The sequence below is a fragment of the Mixophyes fleayi genome, chromosome 7 (genome assembly GCF_038048845.1).
Source record: "Mixophyes fleayi isolate aMixFle1 chromosome 7, aMixFle1.hap1, whole genome shotgun sequence".
NCBI classification, from domain to species: Eukaryota; Metazoa; Chordata; class Amphibia; order Anura; family Limnodynastidae; genus Mixophyes; species Mixophyes fleayi.
In genome coordinates, this window is record NC_134408.1 from 146,338,497 (window position 1) to 146,356,917 (window position 18,421).

An 18,421-nucleotide genomic window follows, 5' to 3' on the forward strand; every position below is an offset into this window, starting at 1 on the left:
ATAAACCCAAGGAAGATATAATCCAACATATTTCCCCACTTTGCCAGCATTAGTTTAATACAACATTTTTCTTATTTTTTTAATGCAAAACTTATTATCAATTGACATTTTACTGCATAGTATCTATGTGAATCATATTCATGTAACAGGCTTCAGTATGGAAAATATTGATCAATCATTGTGTTATCACCAACATAAGTAATATATCGTCACCACTTTCCAAGTGAATTTTATCATAGGATAGCAAATAAGTAAAAGGGCTCTGCTAATTAGAATGTAAGAAATGCTGATATTTTATCTATATAGTCCATTCTAAAGTAATGACAGCTGTTGATATAAGGTAACTGACACATAGGAGAGGTTTGCCCTCCCTGCCCTGCATTCCGTGATCAGAATCCTTACAGAATGAGTCATGTGACCTAAATGGGTGGAGTCTGTTTACTGAATTCATAAGTGATTCCAAAAAGTCTGAAAAGATTATAATAAAACTATGAGGTGCATAATTCTACATACACAACACAATATATACACTACATATATATATATATATATATATATATATATATATATATATATATATATATATATATATGTATACAATCAATGCAGGAAGCACCTATCTGCTTCAGAGGTGAATTGGCAATCAGCCAATCAGGAAAGGCTAGGTAGCGCTGGCTACCGTCTTTCTCATCTGCGTGAATTTGTGAGTAGTTCTAAATCCAGGCCTCTTCGGGCTGCCTCTCTATTTTTGGTATCTTCAGACTTATAGTTTTAACTAGATACGGTGGTGGTGCAGTGGTTACAGACTCCTGGAGAAGAGTGGGGCTCCACAGTTGCTGCATTCTGTGCAACAGCACAGTAACTCCTGCCATCGTAACTTCAGTACAAGCGCAGTGATATCGGAACATGGCATCACTACACATGCTTAAACCCCGCGCATTCTCAAGGAGAGCTGAGGACAGACCGCATCACTGTCCCCCCTCCAAATTTTGCTGTAAGGGTCGGCGATATAGTCTTCCTCTCCTATGTTTATATTTTTGTTTCTAAAGCAATGATAGAGTTTTCTTTAATCTTGTTTCCTTTTAAGCCAAAACTTTAATATGATAAGTCTAGCGGGTTCACATAAGTGAAGTTATAGCTTAGAAGGGTGTTATCTCTGCTTTTTGGCTAAGATCAAGTGTAGAACCTGCCCAAGCAAGAAAGGTTTTGGGGCTCTCTAAAAGGGCGGGTCTCCTTTGGTGTTTGGGGCCCGAGGGGCTGATGTGCCCATGGTGGGCATAGAAAGAATTGACAAAGTGGATATATCAGAAGTGGTTATAGTCACCAGACAGCTCTCTCAAATCCTCCACCAGCCACATGAGGCCCTAGGACTGCCTGTTGCCTACCACTGTATCTATTTATCTAATAGAAAGAGCATTGTGTATTTATGTTGTATTTTTTGTGTTTATCAGCAGATACAATGTATCTGACATTGTGTTATGATAAAAAGAAGAGCCTTGAATCACCCATTGCTGCAATTTAATAAGATACACAGTAACTCATTGACTGCCATAAGGATAGAGATTGACAACCAGCTTGCAAACATGTCTGCATTCAGCAGTATAGGTCAGATAGCATTGCCTTTAGATAAGTAGAGACACATCAGTATGAGAATCGATACACAGGTATGTGAGCATGCATCTTGATCTTTAGGCTTTGGACCTGGGTAAAAAGTGCCGTGCAGAAACGTCCCCAACCCTAGGCCTGGAATTCCAAACATTTTCTTGCCCAGCCCGAAGGAAGGAATTGTGTACACTGCAAGGAGAATAAGAGTATTGTGAATCCCTTATCACTTGTGATTTTGTGTTTCTACTCTTTGGACATATGGGGGTAAAAGTATTAAGGTCCGATTTTTTCAGCGTGTTAAAATTGCGGAAAATTTTGGTCAAAATTTTTTTAAATGTTTCAAGCTGCGATTTTTACCCTGATCCTCAAAATCGCTGGTCATCTCTGGCGCTTTGCTGCGATGTAAACACTCCCGTGTTTAGTTAACTCTCTTGTGTTGTAGCAGCGAGTTGTATAAACACATCTCTGTTACACTGCCTGTCATACTGCCGGAGCTCCGGCAGCTGTCAAAACAGTAAAAAATAGATCAAAGTTTTAAAAAAAAAAAGCGTGGGGTCCCCCCTCTATTTAGTCTTAACCCTTGTGCTGCCAGCCCACTGCTGGTTCCGTGAAAATCAGGGAAAAAATTTGCGTGGGGTCCCCCCTATTTTCACGGAACCAGCACTAGGCCCCCCCACCCAGGGACACCCAGCCCAGTGCTGATAGCACTAGGGCTCTTCCTACACCCCTGGGCGGTGGGTGTAGGATAATAACGGCGAAAATAAATTTGTAATTCCCAAAGTCCATGCTTGACCATGTCCAAAATAAATTTGTAATTTCAAAAGTCCTGCTTGTAATGTCTTCTGTTCTTTTGGCCAGGGGGGCCCCATTGTTGATTGCAGTCTTCTGTTCTTCTGGCCAGGGGGCCCCATTGTTGATTGCAGTCTTCTGTTCTTCAGCCAGGGGGGCCCCATATTTGTAACATCCCCGATTCTTCTTGCTTGATTGAAGGAAAATAAAAAAAAAGTGCAGGACCGCCGCAAACAGCTTCTACACAGTAGAAGCTCCGATACGACAGGAGCTTAGCTCATTGCACTAGGTCTATTTATAGTATTAGGGGATCAGAAGAACAGAAGACTGCAATCAACAATGGGACCCCCCTGGCCAGAAGAACAGAAGACATTACAAGCAGGACTTTTGTAATTACAAATTTATTTTGGACATGGTCAAGCATGGACTTTGGGAATTACAAATTTATTTTGGACATTGGTGACAGTCATTTTTGGATTGAAAGCTGCTGACAACAGACGACAACTTCATTGGTAAGTATATTGGGGATTTATTATTTTTAACAAAATATGTGGTGTAAATGTGTAATGTGTTTACTGTGATTATAGTGGGTTTATTATTTTTATTAAATGTTAGTGGGTGTTGTGGATTTGTAAACATTTTGGTTTGTGGAACTACAGGTCCCAGCCAGCCCTGGGTGTCAGGGCATGTTGGCACTTGTGGTTCTCCAAGTACGAACATGCCCTGGCTGCCATGGGTATGCTGGTGCTTGTAGTTATACAAGTAGCAGTATGCCCACACTATTTAGGGCAACCTGGCTGGCTAGGACTTGTAGTTCCACAAAACAAAATGGCGGCCGTTTGTTTTTTTAACACTTATATCGCCGTTATTACCCTACACCCACTGCCCAGGGGTGTAGGAAGAGCCCTAGTGCTATCATCACTGGGCTGGGTGTTCCTAGGAACCAGCAGTAGTCTGGCAGCACTAGGGTTAAGACTGAATAGAGGGGGGACCCCACGCTTTTTTTAACAAAACCTTTTATCTATTCATTATTGTTTTGACAGCTGCCGGAGCTCCGGCAGTATGACAGGCAGTGTAACAGTGATGTGTTTATACAACACGCTGCTAGCAAGCAGCGTGTTGTATCTGGCGTGTTTTAAAGCAAACTCTCCTGAGTTTGCTTAATCGCAGTTTCATACATTTGAGACTTGTATAGCTACAGTGGCAAACAGTCGGGTGTTTGATCTCTAGCAATTTTGCAAATAGCGATTTTGACAGAAGCAGAACTCTGGCAATTTTACATGAAATCTCAGCTTCATACATCTGCGAGTTTCAACTCTTCCGAGAAAATCGCTGGATTTGCAAAATCACACCTCGATACATTTACCCCATGATGTTATAGACTTCTTCAGCCAAAGAATCATGGTAGTCTGCCTATTTCCCCTGCAGTGCCAGATAATACACTCGGGGGTCTACTCAACAAGCGGTCAAGAGCCGAAATGCCGGTGTTTGGCTCCTTCATCGCTCTTTCTTATTTAACAAATGGTTAACACTGGAGAGATTTCTCTGGCATTAACCTAGTTAGGTGCACTATAGACCTCTTTGGAGACAGCAGAACTACTTATTAAGCTGCGGAAAGCAAAGTTTTCACAGCAAAGTAGCTCCATTTTAGGATGGCGTCACCTGTCTTTTTTAATGGCTGAACCGTCTCCGCTGGATCCCTCTCAGAGGTCAGAGGTGTCCAAACGCAGTCCTCAAAGGTTAGCAAAAATTCATGTTTTCAGGATTTCTGTTTGCAAAAACAGGTGGGATAAATTACTGACCCAGCCAAATAGATTAACTCACCTCTGCATGATTAAAGAAATCCTGAAAATATGAACTGTTAGTAGCCTTTGAGGACTGAGTTTGGACACCTCTGCTCTAGGTTAAATCTCTATGTGCATTGCACTGTCTCCATTCGCCAGTCGGCTTCGTGGAGGAGCAGGGTCTTCACCGGGGCTCCCAGATCAGCCCCAACAGGGTAAATTGAAATGGTGCATCATTATGTATTGCCACTTAAGACACAAGAATCCAGGCAATAAATCATACACATATGTTACAAAAACTATGTACAGCACATACTACACTACTACTATAGAATATATTCACAACTAAGTAAACGTTCATTTTTTTCGGCAGGAAAATACTACGGAAATTGTAAGGTTGTAGGTTTGAGTAAGTGGTGAAGAATGATTTTATTTGATTGTCCCAACTAACAGTTTCCTATGTTGCCTAAAAAAATGCACAGAAAAAGTGTGTGAACAATGTCATTTAGTTGTGTACATTTTCCCATATTATTTTACTACTGTGCAAATTAATAACAGCAAAGTGTATAAAAAAAAAATAGATAATTCTGTTGTATAAAGTCACTCCGTGAACGCACTATGAGTTGGGGAACATTAGACAGTAGTACCAAATGCATGTAGCAGGCTTTTTTATGAATGATATCTGTCTATGGGGAAGTACACACTCTGGTCTGAATCATTAGGGCAGGCAAATGCCGATTTGTGCTGTATTTTGCATAACGCGGTAACGTCCAATTCGTCTACAACCTCAAAGGACCTCACTACAGCCAACAATTTCAGGGGCGGAACAGGGAGGGGACTGGGCGTATGCACGTACTCAATACACAGTAATCGCGCACAGCAGCGTCCGGTTCAATCTTTGGGCATCTCTACGGTACATCATTTTCTGTCGTATCACTTGCACCAGCTACAGGTCAGGTGTAAGTGCTGATTACTAGTGATGACAGTTAGAACATGTGTCTGTAATCATTTGCAACTCTAAAAATTTATTTTATGTACAGTAGTAATTTGTAATATCCTAATAAATGTATTTAATGGAAAAAATAAAGTAAAAAAAGTTACTTTTTAATTATTTTAATGTTTTGTCATTAATTACTTTATTATTAACAGGTGACATTAATTGAATATTTTTTTTTTCTTTCTGTGCATTCTTTTGTGACTTTATATTCCACACTTGTATTGGACGTATCCTGCAGTGTCTGTTAGAGCAGAGTGGACCTAGACCCGTATTCATCAACAGACGTAACTTTACATCCGCTCCTTGATGAGTACTAACCTGCACTTACCCGATGTAGGTGCATCTTTTTTAAAAAAAAAAACGCACATTGCACTTTGCTTTCCTTGAATATTCAGGGCCTCCATTTATTTATTTGTGTCTGTGTGTTTCTATTCATTTGAAACCTCTGGTGGAAAATGCAGAAAAGTAGCAAATCTAGAATTGCGTGTGTGCAGAGGCCCTTACAACGCCAGCCATAATTCTGATTTTGTTGCAGACAGCTTAAATCATGATTGCTTATTGTTGTGTCAAAGTTGCTGCCTTTACTATAAACACAGTTGTAATACAATATACTGAAACCAGACTATATAATACTCCACTTCTTTAAGTTGCCCACACCCATCTTTATTGAGTGATAATGTGATAGGGTGACTGACTTTGGATCTTCTGGCGGATAGTGACTAGTAAACCATTAGAGGAGCTCTCGGACTGTGAACTCAACTATCTGAGGTATTTCACTATATCTGTCCTGCTGTAGTAAAGAGATACATGGCTGTAAATCTTTATATCTCAGAGAGTCAGCAGGGAAACGTCCTCCTCCTCCCAGAGTGATTCTGGAATTGTGTCCAGTTATCAGACTGTTAAACTTGATCTGAGTACACATTTCAATGAGCGTACTTTACAAGAAATGCCTTGTAGTGGGTAACCAATCAGATTCTAGTGCGAGTTAGAATAATGGAAGAACATCCCTGATTGGTTGCTGTGGGATTCAGAAGAATTTGCAGTGTTCTAAAAGAAAGTAATTATATATCTTTACTTGGGTTTCGCAGCATTTTGAGTAGTCGCAAGACCTTCATTGCGTTCACCAACATTACCACATTTCCTGAATTTTGGCGCAATCTTCAAACTCATACACTTATAAATAGGTACTTGGCATATTCCTAAATGGATATTCGGAACAAAATATGCATGCTATACCTTTAAGTTGCTGAAAATCAGCAACCCAGGAAAATCAGGACTGCTGGGAGGAATACATATGAGTCGAATGCCTACATTGTATAAAGATTGGATTTTTTTCTGTTCATTTTGAGCAAATATTTTTCTTTTTCTATTATTAAATTATATAATATTATAAACAAGAATAAATTGATCATCTGTATCACCTTTGGCACATTGCATGTGGTTTATCTACTTTAAAATGTAATCTGTATTTAAAACAGGGATTTGTTAAGCTGGTCGTTCCCATCTGACCCCGTCCCAACGCTCAACTAAACTTCAATCAGAATTTCTGTACAATTATCACTGAACTTTTTACAAATGGGCCGTCTCATCTGCATCAAGGCAAGTAGCAAAAACAAATTTAGTGCAAACAGAGGGAATAACCGCACTAGCCTGGAGGGGGAACTACAATAAGAATTTGGTCACATCAGTGGCGGAACTACCATTGGTGCAGAAGGTGTCGTCAGGGCCGCCTTCAGCAATCAGTACGGGCCCCCCGCCGGCCCCCGATGAGCGCCCCCCCCCCCCCCCCCCCCCCGATGAGCGCCCCTTTCCCATGAGCCTGGCTGTCACCGTGACAGCCAGGCACCAGGATGCGATCGCAGGGGTGGAGGAATCATTCCCCTGCGATCATGTGATCTGCCTGTGACAGCCAGATTTGCGCTTTGCGATCGCATCCTGGTGCCTGGCTGTCACGGTGACAGCCATGCTGAAGACAGAGTAGCGGAGACCAGCAGGGTCCCAGGTAAGTCTGTGCTGCGCTGTTGTACCGGGCCTCCTGGTGAGCCCAGGCCCGGTACTACAGTACCCCCCGTACCCCCCTGATGGCGGCCCTGGGTGTCGTGCACCCGGGCCCTTGGAGATAATGGAGCTGCTGCATGGCAGATACAGGTGGTCAGGGGCCCCAGTTCCCTTCCTCCCTGCACCGGGGGCCACAGCTCGCTAGTTCAGCCTCTGGGTCACATACTCCATATTTAGCAAAAACACTGGTATGTTATTCTTCCTTATTGCTCCAAACTTTTGAATTAAGGATTTTGATGAACACAATATAGTGTAGGCATTACATATAATATATAATATTAAATAGCCACCAATCGAATCATGACAGTTCTGTGGTTTAGAAGAAGGGAACAGCTTCTAAGAACCTCCACATCCTGCTTACATTAAAAAAAAGTGTTTGCTGTCTAAGAGCCATTTTTGTGGGGATCTGCCTGTGTTTTGATGAACTGTGGCTTCAACAAAATGGCCACCACTATTGTTCTTTTTGGCTAGTGTGCTTCTATGATTTTAGGGAAAAGAAAATGCAGTATAAGTAAATTATTAGTGCTGTGAGTGATGTGAAGCAGTAGGTAAGTGACTGTAACACTAATTGCACTATTTGTTTTAATTTTATGCAAGGGGGAATTAGTATTCATTTTGTTGTATTACTTTACAAGGAATTACATTATATTTTGTAAGATGGTCATGGGTGATTTATTTAAATTAGTGTAATATTAATGTGGTTTTTGTAATGTACAGCTTACTTTATGCCTCATTCTTTTTTTTATTTAACATATGTTATAACATTTATTAACGTTGTACTTCATACTTGCCTACTCCTGGAAACTTGTTTCCGGGAGAGGGGGCGTGACAGGAGGGCGGGAGGGGGCCCAAGCACGTCACTTTGGCCCCCCCCCCACGCGAAACCGTCATTTATGTAGTGGGGGACGGGGCCAAAATGCCGCATTTGGCCTCGCCCTGCCCCCTCCCGCCCTCCAAAATGGCGTGATTCACCGAGAATCGCTGCAAATGACGCGATTCTCTGTGAATTCCGGGATGCGCGAGAAATGCCAGCTCTAGCGGAAGCCCGGGAGACTGACCCGAATTTCGGGAGTCTCCCGGACTTTCCGGGAGAGTTGGCATGTATGTTGTACTTTTTTAATGGTCTTATTATTGCAGCAAGTATTTTTTATATTCCTCCTACAAACCAAGCATTTGGACCCCCCTCCTCTGTAGAAATCCTGGGTTTGCCCCTGATCTGATCAGCATAAAAAGTGTCAGTAATGCTTATTAGTGATACATTGGTAATAGTGACATTACCGTGCATTACTAATAGTGGTGGCTTATTATTGGACACTGGTCACTATAACTGTGATATTCTGCATAACTGGAGACAGAGGAAGAGAAAGGAGGAGACACTGACCACCTTCCGGCTATCAGTGGCATGCACCCCAACGATCTCACGCCCAGCATTATACAGTGCGGTGCTGGGACTTTTGTTACACTGCTGTGTGAATCGTATTCTATGATCATTCTCTCAGTCATAAAATACAGGTCAACTGATACATATCTGGGAAAATATTAACCACAATGCATCCTATTACCCTGGCAATTTATGGCCCTCTTATCTGACAATTCAAACACACAGCAACCTATGGACTGAAAATTTGCAAATATGACGACAGACCCAAACCTCTAAATTCTACAGAGCATGGTCTGCAGCTCTGCACAAACTGTCGTCTCACTGGTTGATGGGCCATTTAACCAGAGCCGTAACAAGGAATGTTGGTGCCTGGGGCAAGAAGGAAGTGTGACCCCCCCCCCCCCCCCCCAAATTCTCATTATTAACCAAATTAATGTAAAATATGAATTCCCTGCACCTCCCTTCATTTGGGCAGCACGGTGGCTCAGTGGTTAGCACTTCTGCCTTACAGCACTGGGTTCATGAGTTCAATTCCCGACCATGGCCTTATCTGTGTGGAGTTTGTATGTTCTTCCCGTGTTTGCGTGGGGTTTCCTCCCACACTCAAAAAAGATAATAGTAGGTTATTTGGCTGCTAATAAATTGTCTCTAGTCTGTCTGTGTGTTAGGGAACTTAGACTGTAAGCTCCAATGGGGCAGGGACTGATGTGAGAGTTCTCTGTACAGCGCTGCGGAATTAGTGGCGCTATATAAATAAATGGGGATGATGTTTGGGCCTTGGGCAGCTGCCCCTCTCACACAGCCCTAGTTACTGCCCTGCATTTAACCTATATAAAAGTGCTTCTAATAGTATCTAGAAATAGATATATAACGTTTCTGGAGATTACCAGAAAGAAAACTATTTCAGATAGAGTTTTGATAGTGGGGGAATGGGTTTTCTCTATGCAAAGCAGCTGTCTTGTCTTTAACTCTAGGACAGACAGGTGGTCTCAGTCAGTGATAGATGATAGCAGAGAACAATACCTTTTACTTAGCTGCATAACAAACATACAATTTCACACATCACAAAAAATTAAAATAAAATATTTGTGTCAGAAGTGACTGACATGATACAGGTGTAGTATTAATTCATGGTGATGTTTCTTACTTAAATTTGGAGTTGGATACATATGGGGGTAAATTACTTTTAAAAAGAGCACAGAACAACAACAGGTGTCTGCCATATGCAGCGTACACGAGATGCGTCCGTCTCCTGCTACGTCATCATTATCAACGCATATTTGTAGGTGTATAAGATACGTCTCCTAACAGGTGTCTACGCGGGTTTCTGCATGAGCTACATGTGCGTGAACACGCCCATCTCTCCCGTCTCCTCCTACACAGGCGCAAGTCTGTATAGGGGGGCATTTTCCTGGCAAGCACGGAGAGATCTCACACAACATATGTGTATATGCCACTCTGACGCACAGTGTAGAAAACCATTTTTCTGAGCTGAATATATATTCATGAATCAGTACACTAAAAACAAATTAAATAACAGTGCCTCATATTATGGTGCAAATCATTCTTTCCCGCTCTCCCGGAATGTCCAGGAGACTCCCGAATTACAGGTAGACACTGTAGCGTCATTGCATTGCAAGCCGACAAAAGGGCTGCCTCAAGTGTGTTCAAAAAAAAACATTTTAGACATTGTTTATTGAGGATGAACTGAAATAAAGTCAAATTTCCAAATTTGTATTGTTACTCTAAAGTTTTATTGAGAAACATAACGCTGTTTTGTCTTTTATATTTACAGAAACCTGTTCACAGTGACAGGGAAATGACCTTAGGAGGAAATCTCTTAAGGTCATTAAAAATAAATAATATATATATTTAGACAGACAAGAGCAGCAGAAAATAATATGAGTGTGTTAATTGTCGCTGGTTCTGGGCCTTAGATACGAATTGATTTTTTTTTAACGACAAAGGATTTCTCTACATATCGATCTTGCTGTGAAGTTTACTCGTTAATGATTAACCTATTCGAGAAACGAAATGAAAACCCTTGCAGAATTGGGGATACATACCGTACAAATTACTTATCAATGGTTGTTGCCACGCATTGTAAATAAAGGGTTAATACTGAGGAGCCGCGTAATATTGTTTAGTGTGTTTTGTTTTTGTTTTTTTAGTGTTGTTATAAACAGGAACTAATCCCATTATTGTTTTATCAGGTTTACGGACGGAAACACATAAGCGGTTTTTTTCTCCCCTTTTATTTTGCTATTTTAAAGTGCGTAAAACACAAAAATATACCGTATTTGCACTGCGGGCAAAAATGTTCACATTTGCACCCCTTACTGTGCATCAGGGCTTAATCTTCTGCAAATTGTGAACCTACTTCATAGGCAAACCGAGGGGGGGGTTTCCTAGTGCCCGAAACCCCCCCCTCCAAGCCTGGGGCACTGTATAATTGAGGTGGCTGGACCTTGCCTGTTTCACACAACTCTGCTTGGAAAGGGAGAGCTGCGTGCACCTAACAGTAGTGCACGCAGCATTACCCATGTATATTATGGGGATAGGAAGAGTTAGAGAGCAGCCAAACACTGTCTAAAATTATAGCCCCCATGCATGCTGGTCACGCCCACTGGCGGTGTGGTGTGGAAACCCCCCTCTACAAATCCTGCGTTTGCCCCTGTACTTCTAAATCAGCCACACTGGGCCTAAAGCATGTTATACTATCTTGTAGTACACATTTGTGTATTTAGCAACTTAACTTAACTTAACACAGTGACACAACACAGCCACAGGACAACACCTACCTGTTAATGTCTCCGTCATCCACTGTGCATCCCGGAGCTCTCGATGGTCCCAGCGTTTAAGCGGCTGAGCAGAGGTTGCGTCGTCCCTTCTCTCTGTACTGAAGTCAGTTCTGCTGTTCACTGAAATTTACAGCCCATGAACAAGCAACGGAGCGAAACATATTGTGATGACATCAATTCTGCCTCAGTGACCAACATATTTGTATGAGCCCTAATGATGCGAACTATGACAATTACTGAGACCGGCCACAAAGATCTGCTCATTAACACAAACGCAGAACAATGGACATTGGTTCTAAAATGGGATCAGCACAATGGGATCGTGGGTCATGATTGAGATTTCCCAGCATCTCAATGTTCCATTTTAGTAGAGAGTAAAAAAAAATTGATGTCAGTAGGATCAGCTCTTATATAGTCGTCATCAGACTGGGCTGGCCCCATATTGGGCTACCATGGACTGGGTCACTGGGCCACCTGCAACTTTTCTCCTTTAAAATGTTACTAATTGGCTGAGTTGAGTCTTGCCCCCACGGGCTAAAATTTGCAAGTCCTCCCTTGGTCGTCATTTAGAGAAATGGTTTTAAAGCCACTACCGAGGCCTTGGTAACAGTGCGTGTTTTGTGGGTACCCTCAGAGCAGTGTTGGCTAACCAGTGACACTCCAGGTGTTGTGAAACTACAAGTCCCAGTATACCCTTCCAGCAATAAGCTGCTATATATTGGCAAAGCATGCTGGGAGTTGTAGTTTCACAACACCTGGAGTGTCACAGGTTAGCCAACACTGCCTCAGAGAATACTCTGTGAGGAGATACAGAAATCCTGCCCTGCTGGTGAGGGCTGAGGATTGTTTGTAGGACCAGTGTGCTAATGAACACAAATTCTACTTCACAAAATAGACCGTAATCTAAGGCCAGAAGTGGAGTAAAATGGGTCAAAACAAAAATTATAAAGAGCAGATATTTCAGCATTTTGGGGACAGCCATAATGACTGCGCAGATTTAGCAAACCTTCTAAAAATGAAAATTGTAGGTGTTGCCCATATTAACCAATCAGATTCTAGGTATCATTTATCTTGTACAGTCTAAAAAATAATAGCTGGAATCTGATTGGTTGTTTGGTTTGTTGAGGTGTTGCCCATAGCAACCAATCAGATTCTAGCTAACACTTACCTAGTACTTGCTATAAAATGAGAGCTGGAATCTGATTGGTTGCTATGGGCAACACCTCCATTTTTTCTTTTTAGAAGGTTTGCTAAATCTACCCCATATTTCTGAGGTAAAATGATCCAAAAACATCTCTACCATGCTGCTCTGTATCACATATTGTCTTTGTACTGCTTTGTAAGACTTTGTGGCAGAAGTGGTTATTTCTAGACAATTCTTTGCAAATAGCAAAGTAACTTAAAGTAAACCAAATGAATACAATTCTGGCGATTAATATATATCAAAGACTGTGTGTTACTGAGCTAAATAACATACCTGGAATAACTGATGTGTTTTATATTTAATTATAAATGAGATTCTAGAAATAGTGTTCTGCAGCCGGTGAATCACTTTGCAATGTCCCAAGCTGACCAAACATCTGACTTTGGATCTAAATTGTATTTTATAATGTCGTTAATAAAACCTTAAATAAACCTTCAAAAAAAAAAAGTAAAAACAAATAACTTTTTGTGCCCTCAAGTCTTTTTTTTATATATATATTTTTTTGACCTAGTAATAAAATGTTTTTGGATCGATTAAGAGAAGGTGAAATTATTAATTCTCATCTCTTCGCCCAACAAGATTTCCCAGCATGCTCTCTGTTTCACTCTTGACAGAAAGCAGCCATTTGCTCAGATGGGCGACGCTTCTCTGTCTTGTACCAATTTTCAGCAGTGTAAAGCCAGAGTTTATTTGACTCGTTTTCAGACATCTTAATGGGTACAAAATACATGGATGCTGTGGGAACTTGTTTTGCTGTTGCAGTTACCTACACTGAATTAACTGGATATGTTTTTTGCTTCTTTAAATGAAATAATCAATGAATTCAGCGCATTTCAAAGAGCAGGGGCCTGATTTATTAAGGATCTTAACTTGAGAAACTTCTTATTTCAGTCTCCTGGACAAAACCATGTTACAATACAAGGGGTGCAAATTAGTATTCTGTTTTGCACATAAGTTAAATACTGACTGTTTTTTCATGTATCACACAAATACTTGATAGCTTATTTGTACACTGAAATTTAAAGTTGACATTTGTGTGCTGCATGAAAAAAGTCAGTATTTAACTTATATGAAAAACAGAATACTTTAATAGCTTTATCATTTGAATCTATATTAGACCCATTTTAGCGGATGTCCTAGAGATATGGGGGTGCCCAAATACACATCTGTAATGGGCTGAGAAAAGAAAAATAAAATATGTTTTAAAGCCGCAGTTGGAAGACAGGATAATAAATTTTTCCAACATTTATGTAAATGCTAATGTTTGTGTTTAGTTGTGCTTTAAATGGGTTGTCACATGGATTACGGAAAAAATATAATATAATAAATTCACTCTCATCAGTTAAAGCAATTCTTGTACCACTTTTAGATTTAAATGCACATTTAGAGTTGAAGTCATATGAATGAGTTCAGAACTTATTCAGGGAAAGACCCATGTTACAAAAGGTGTATTTATATGCGTACGTTGAGTCGAGAACATCTCAAGACGTGTTCAAGTCAAAATATTACTACACTCGCCCTACGCTTTTCTACTCCGTTCCGCCTCTCCAAGGGTAAGTGGGGCGAATCAACAACACGCAAATGTTTACATAGCAACGTATTAAATGAAAAGGAACAAAACAACATTAATAATAAAAAAGGGTATAACACTCAAAAAATGATCTTGTCTAACTAATATCATTATACTGGGTACTACAACTCCTGAAAATGCACTTCTGCCTGAAACTACCTGATGAAAACTCAGACTGTTTCCATAGTTACAGATGTCGCCAAGGTATGTCCAGTATGTTCAACGTATTCCTGAGCTTCCAAGAGGTGATTTCAGGCAGTTGTCCTATTTTAAGTATCAGCATTTGTTCAGTTAAGTTGTAGCAACCAGGGTTAACTTGTAAATATATTCACTGTGATCTAATTAAATACAATGCAATGTTTATATAAAACACTGATTTTAAACAGCCAGTTTATTTTTGTTGTATTTCAGCTTCCTAGTTTCATATGTTTTTATGCTTTTATGTGTTTCAAACAATTCTGACTCTTTTTTTTTTTTCACCATCTGGATCCTGGACTACATTGATTAATATTCTCAGCCAGCCCTGATATATCCTGGACAATATAACAAAGAATTGTGCATGATAAAAAGACTGGTGACGATTCCAGTTTCTCTCACAGATGATATAAAGACATTGACCAATTCTTTGTACAATTTGGACAACCATGTGGACGGCTACATTTGGTGTAGTTGCACAACAGTCTAGATTTAACTTAGACCAGCAACTTGAACACTGCTTGAAACCCAGACAGGCTGTCACTGGCACCCTCCAAACCCCATGCCAGATTTAGGCCTGGTACAAAATGGCAAGTTTTCCTAAAGTATTGAATTGCAGTGATTAATTATATCTTCTGTAGGATATTCCCACAGAAAATGTTTTAAGAGATGTAGTGACATCTTGTGGCAGCCTAAAGATACTGCAGGTTTATGCACTAGGTCTAGGAAAATGGGCTCGTCATTGATATAAATTTGAATTTATATATTAGCATAATTTTTTTTAGCTACCAGGCTACATATATAACAAATGTATTGTTCATATTTATTGATCGTATGCATCTCAAGTCATATTTTGGTCTGTCTAGAAAGGACAGTCACTACAATTGTTTGCAATGTGAGTCGCCAGTTATCTACAGACTACATTTCCCAGGAAATTATCCCTGCATGGTGAATGCAGCCACCTTGTGTAATAACTAATAGTCATGAAAACGCAGCCTATCAAATTCACCAGGGTGTGATGTCACTGGTTCCTGGTGCACTGATTGCATTCCCAGTAATGTCGCTTGTACCTAGTAAATAATAGGCTGCATTCTCAGTGATGTCACTGGTTCCTAGTGACTGGAAAGGCTGCATCCTCAGTGATGTCACTGGTTCCTAGTGACTGGATAGGCTGCATCCCAGTGATGTCACTGGGTCCTAGTGACTGGATAGGCTGCATCCTCAGTGATGTCACTGGTTCCTAGTGACTGGATAGGCTGCATTCTCAGTGATGTCACTGGTTCCTAGTGACTGGATAGGCTGCATCCTCAGTGATGTCACTGGTTCCTAGTGACTTGATAGGCTGCATTCTCAGTGATGTCACTGGTTCCTACAGAATGGATAGGCTGCATTCTCAGTGGTTCCTAGTTAATGGATTGGCCCCATTCTCAGTGAGGTCACTAGTTCCTAGTGAGGTGATAGGCTGCATTCTCAGTGATGTCACTGGTATCCTCACATCACATGTATAGAGATGATTCACCTGAACCATTAACCTGGCTTGGTTTGGTTTATTCAATGTTGCCCCTCAACATTCCTCTCCCTCAATCAGAGATTACAAGCCCAAATCTTTTTACCAGACAAATGCACAATGGGTCAGCCTTATACATTACCTTAAATCGTGTTATGGTGGTCTCCCCCATTGATAATGGTTTAACCCAAAGATCACATCAGTATGCAGACTTGCATACAGCCTGTATAATGGGACAGCTTATCCTGAGACAGAGGAGGATGGGATGGAAATGGAGGCGGCTTCTTTCCAATGGCTCCCTGGTCAATCTCTTATGGATCCCCCTGAAGCTTCATCCCACCATAAGCCACCTATATCTTACTATGACATATCCTTGTGTGGGACATAACCTATAACCTTTTCCCTCATCCCTGCTGTCCCCTGAAGGCAAAATCACCTCAACCTACGACTGACAACTGAAGAGCTCGCTGTCAAATACTATCACCTAGGAGAGAGTTCTATAAATACTGAGTTATTACTCAACAAAAATGGTGCCCTCTATTGTTTATGAAACTTTATGTGATTTTGAAATGGGAAGTGGTTGTAAAATGCAAACTAGATAATTCCATTTGGCCTATGACTTAGTTTACGTAAAAGCTGGTAGTCCTCGTGTTGCAGGAAACACATGGAGATCGGATTAAATTGCTATTGAGGTGACATCTAGATCCATATATACTACATAAATTAAACCTCTAGTCCTTCACCTACCCGTTGTTGTGGAGAAACTGCAGAAAAGCTACCAGCCCAGGTATTTTGTCCGATGCTCCAGTCCCTATGTGAAAACATCTTTACCATGTTCTTAGTTTTGTGCAGCATTAGTGGTCTTTCAAACCCCTCCTCCCCCATATACCACTTGTTTCATGGGATAGCTACCTGAAATACATAATGGGTCACAACTCCTGTCCTTCCCATCATGAAGGGTCAATGTCATCTGCTCCTTGGAAACCATTGGGATTTGGAGCATTGCTAGGTTGAAACCAATGGTCCAAACTCTACTCTAGTGGCTATACCGAGACAATTATGGTTCTATATATTGATATATATTGGTATATATATATATATATATATATATATATATATATGCCGGTGAACTCAAATCAACAACCAAATCATGTCTTTATCGCAGATGATTTTCCTCGGTATCAATCTATATTGTACTGTGGTGCTACGGTTGTACTAGTGTGATCATCCTTTGTGAATTAAGGGACTAATTTGTAACTAACTTCATGTGGTTGTTATAGGGCAGCCAGACCAACCAGCGTCTCTCCAGGTAAAACTAAAAGCCCCAGCATGCTTTGCCGTTAGTCAGCCGATAGCTGGTAAGGTATGCTGGGACTTGTAGTCTCACAACACTCGGAGAGCCACGGGTTGGCGAGACCTGGTATAGGGTCTATACATTTAACATGCTCTGACCATCACCCCTCTATGACCAGGTCAACTTTTATGCTTGAGAATCTTGAAATTTCTCTGGGAATATGTTTTATTCAGTGATCTGCACAATTAAATTTGATATACCGTATTTCCCCAAGTATAAGACGCACCCATGTATAAGACGCACCTTAATTTTGGGGCCCAAAATGAAAAAAAAGATGTATTACATAAAGACTGACAGCTCCGAGACTGTGGAAGGAGCCTGAAGGACCTTAAGGTCCTTTTGCCAATCAGCGGAGACATGCTGTGTGAAGCAGCCAGCGGGGACAAGCTGTGTAAAACAGCCAGCGGAGACACGCTATGTGAAGCAGCCAGCGGGGACACGCTGTTCCGATTAGCGGGGACTCCTCTCTCACACCAGGTGCCGACTTCTTCATTAAGGTAAGTAGCGCTTGCAGTGTATAAGACGCACCTTTTTTTTAGACCCAAAATTTGGGGGAAAAAGGTGCGTCTTATACTTGGGGAAATACGGTAATTGTTTTCTTTTATAGAAAAGAGAAGGGTTTCTTTAGGGAGAATATGAAAAATTCATATGGTTTAATTTTATAGGTGTTAATCATATCGACAAATTATGTTCAAGGGAAAAAATTTTAGTTTTGTAGGTTTGTTCCCACTCACTTAGTGCATCTCTGTATCCTTAAACCAAGCGTAAAAAAAAGGATAGCAGATAAGAGTACATTATACAAGGTCTGACGTAGTGATAAAGTCCAAGATTTTGACAGCCTGTGTCCAGCAGTGGTTATACTCGTGCCCACCACTAGGAGGTGCTGTAAGAATCCACCACCCCAATGTAAATCTTCCTGTGGCCAGTTGGAAAAGCAAGGGGCTTTCTAAACCACAGACAGCGCTGATTTAAGGATATTGCACACGCCCCACTGCAACTTTAACTATAGACATTATTTAACTTTTTGGTTTCAGTCTGAGAAATGTTTTAACCAACCTTTTTTCTTGTATATCAGCTTTTTTTGCACACATTTATTTTTTTTGCTAATTACACAGTACAAAGGTGCCATGTATCAATCTTTCAGCACAAATGCACCCACAGCTCTGTCGCAGCCAA

The 18,421-nt window shown here is 40.9% G+C and overlaps 1 protein-coding gene across 1 annotated transcript in view; it reads right to left on the reverse strand.

Annotated features, from left to right (window-relative positions):
• VIL1 (villin 1) overlaps nucleotides 1-11,503 on the reverse strand; it is a 53,797-nt gene extending 42,294 nt beyond the window's left edge. Inside the window, exon 1 of the mRNA XM_075181059.1 lies at nucleotides 11,416-11,503. The gene's annotated coding sequence lies outside the window, so the exon portion shown is untranslated. The remainder of the gene's footprint in view (nucleotides 1-11,415) is intronic.
• Between the last annotated feature and the right edge of the window lie 6,918 nt (nucleotides 11,504-18,421).